The following is a 3,878-nucleotide window of genomic DNA, read 5'->3' on the forward strand; positions in this document are numbered from 1 at the left end:
CCTTTCAGTTTCCGTCTATCAAATCCACTCATAAGGCTTTGGTCGGCCCGAGGCTATAGTAGAAGACACTTGCCCAAGATGCCACGCAGTGGGACTGAACTCGGGACCATGTGGTTGGTAAGCAAGCTACTTACCACACAGCCACTCCTACGCCTATTAAATATCAGTGCCCCGGGTGAGATATACATACATACATACATACATACTTACATACATACATACATGCATATATATATATATATATATATATATATATATATCATGATTGATCGTTAGCCACTAAACCTTTTTTATTTTCTCTCCCTGTTTATTTCTGTGTCCCTTTCTGTTGAAGAGCGTAGGCTCGAAACGTAAAAGACTTTCTCACTTCCCAAGCGTTAAACTAATACATCTGCTTGTTTTTTACACACCGGTCTTCGTCCTTCTTTTGTTTTGCTTTTTTTATAAATTCCAACTATATATATATACATATCATATATCATATATATACATATTGTTAATATATAAACAAACCTCATCTTCCATAAAGTCTTGATATCCCTCTGTCCCATTTAGACCGTCAAATTATTTAACTCGTCCTTTTTTTATTTCCCGTATTTCTCAGTAAACACAAAGAACTCAACATTTGTGTCATTCGTTTTCTCCGAATTCTATGTAATTATATACCTTATTTACTAACTACAATCACTTCCTAGTACTAAATATACACACATTGTCGTCTGAGAATGCCATGGGAAAACTGCTTTAATAATACGAGGTTTGATCAATAAGTATCCGGACTGTTGCTATAGTAACGAAGCTAAAGCACGCAGAGTAAAGCCACTCGGCACAGATTGGCCTTGGACTCTGCTGTGCATGTGCACTAAGTTTTAATGTTCTAGCTTGCTTCCGCTCTTTACAGAAATGCTTGGATGGAACATGTGTAGCGTGTGATCGTCGCATTGACCATGATAGAGAAAATCGTGATGGCGATACCTGCTCAGAGGCCCATGCACAGTTGCAGAAAGTGCATGGAGAAGAGTGAATGAGCCGCACTCAAGTGTACAAGTGGTTCAGACATTTCGAAGATGGCCGAAAAAATGTCGATATTGACGAACGTTCTGGGAGACCCGCAACTAGCAGAACTGAGAAAAACAACGCAGATGTGCGAGCAGATGTGAGGGGAAATCATAGAATCACCACCCGTCAGTTATCAGAGGATGTGTAGATTAGTTACGGGTCAGTTCAATCCATTTATAACTGAAGATTTGAGTATGAGACGTATATTTGGGTATGAGACGTATATGAGACTGTTGCCATAGTAACGAAGCCAAAGCACGCAGAATGAAGCCGCTTGGCATAGATTAGCTTTGAACTCTGCTGTGCATGTGCACTAAGTCTTAACGTCCTAGCTCACTTCCGCTGTTTACAGCAGTGCTTGGAAGGAACGTGTGTGGCGCGTGATCATCGCATTGACCATGACAGAGAAAGTTCTCATGGCGATACCTGCTCAGAGTCCTACGCAAATTTCTGAAAGTGTATGGAGAGGAACATATGAGCCGCACTCAAGTGTACGAGTAGTTCAGGCGTTTCCAAGATGGCTGAAAAAATGTCAATATTGACGAACGTTCTGGGAGACCCGCAACCAGCAGAACTGAGAAAAACATTGCAGATGTGAGGGGAAATTGTCAAAACACCAACCGTGAGTTATCAGAGGATGTATAGATTAGTTACGGGTCAGTTCAGTCCATTATCACTAAAGATTTGGGTATGAGATGTGTGTCTGCCAAATTTGTGTCCAAACTATTTTCAGCTGACCAAAAAAAACACACGGGTTTCAGTTGCACAAGATCTCTTTGATTGTGTCGAGAACGATGAAAACTTTTTGAAAACTTTGCGTAGGCTTCTGAGCAGGTATCGCCAAGTTTTTGGCAAAAAGTTGATGCAGATTCTATGCTCAACGTTCTCTGTCATGGTCAATGCGACGATCTCTCGCTACACACCTTCCTTCCAAGCACTGTTGTAAATAGCAGAAGTGAGCGAGAATGTTAAAACTTAATGCGCCTGCATATCAGAGCCCAATGTCAATCTGTGCCAAGCGGCTTCACTCTGTGTGCTTTAGCTTCGTTACATTGCGTGTAAGACGTTCGCTTCTCGACCATGAAGTTTTGGGTTCAGTTCCATTGTGCAACACCTTGTGCGAGGATAATCTCTCATAGCTCCACATCGGGAATTTGATAGACGGAAACTGTGCGGAAGCTCATCGTGTATATGCTTTGAGATAGATAGATAGATAGATAGATAGATAGATAGTAGACAGACAAACAGGCAGACAGACAGATAGCAACAGACACACCCGCGCACACACACAGATTTGAAAAGAAAATACGAAACCGGTTATTTCTCCAAAAACAATGTTACTATACTCAAAATCTTATAACAATTTTCTAACATAACGATTTAAATATAAACTTTAACCATATAACACAAGCCTTCTGTAGTTTTTTCACTCTTTTTTATCTTTTATACATCCAACCACGTGCTTTTACATACCAACTTTCACACCTATATATATATGTATATATATTTACATACATACATATATACATATTTATACATATATATACATGTACATGTAATATATATATATATATATATGTGTGTGTGTGTGTGTGTGTGTATGTGTATGTGTGAGTGTGTGTAATAAGTATTCGAGTTTAATCTTTGTCTTTTAATCATTTTCATATTTCCATACTAGCAAGGAATAACAGCATTCTTAGATCCATCGCCGTTTCTAAATGTTCTCGGTCTAATCTTCTAACTTAGGTACGGTTGATAATAATGTTTTTATTGCTGCATTTTTGTCGTAGTTAACTGGATTATGGGAATGACGTTCTGAACTGATAAATATTGCTGGATTAAACTTTTGTTTGACTGAAAAATGTCATTCACCGATTGGTAACTGTTCCCAATTCAAAATATATGTGCTATATCTGCGTGTTAATATTTGCTTTGAATTTTATTAGTAATACAACTTCCATTAAATAACTTCATAGGAATTTTGCGGGCTTCCACGTAGAATGGTTGCGTTATCAACCAATGTTTTTTCTACTTCGTGCTCTATGATGTGTTGTAAAATCATTGATTCTTTTACTTGTTTCAGTCATTGGACTGCGGCCATGCTCCCCACCCCCATCCGTCCTGAACGGTTTCGGTCAGCCAAATCGATCCCGGGTTTTTTCTTTACATTTTTTTTTTTAAGTTTGGCACTTATTCTATCAGTCTCTCTATCACACCAGCAAGTGATGTTTGGGGGGGGGGGCAAACACAGACACACAAACATGCACACACACACACTCACACACACACACATATATATATAGTCAATTCAAACATGAACAAGCAAGAAAAAACACGAAAAAACAACGCGAGGACGTGGAAGAAGTACAGTGTTATTGGACGCTCAGGAAAGGAAAGAAAAGACGACGGGCTTTGGCCAGCCCGTAGCTATAGTAGAAGAAACTTGCCCAAGGTGCCACGCAGTGCGACAGATCCCGGAACCATGTGGCAGGTAAGCAAGCTACTTACCACACAACCACTCCTACGCCTATGCAAATATTCTTTTAAAACAACTTTTCATTTAATTTTTCCAAAATTTAATTGTTTTCCATACTTACATATATATATATATAAACTTATATAAACTTAGATATGTTTCGACCAAAGATTGGTCCAGGCTATGTCTAACTTAATAGCACCACCCGATAGGATTATCTAAATCCTTTTTAAGTCAAGTTTTGTTTATGGTCCAAGTTTTGTTTATAGGGAGAATTCACAAAAAAAACAAACAAAAAAACACGAAGACAGGTGGTGTAGAAAACAAACAGATGTATTAGTAT

Source organism: Octopus bimaculoides, chromosome 4 (assembly GCF_001194135.2).
Source record: "Octopus bimaculoides isolate UCB-OBI-ISO-001 chromosome 4, ASM119413v2, whole genome shotgun sequence".
Lineage (NCBI taxonomy): Eukaryota > Metazoa > Mollusca > Cephalopoda > Octopoda > Octopodidae > Octopus > Octopus bimaculoides.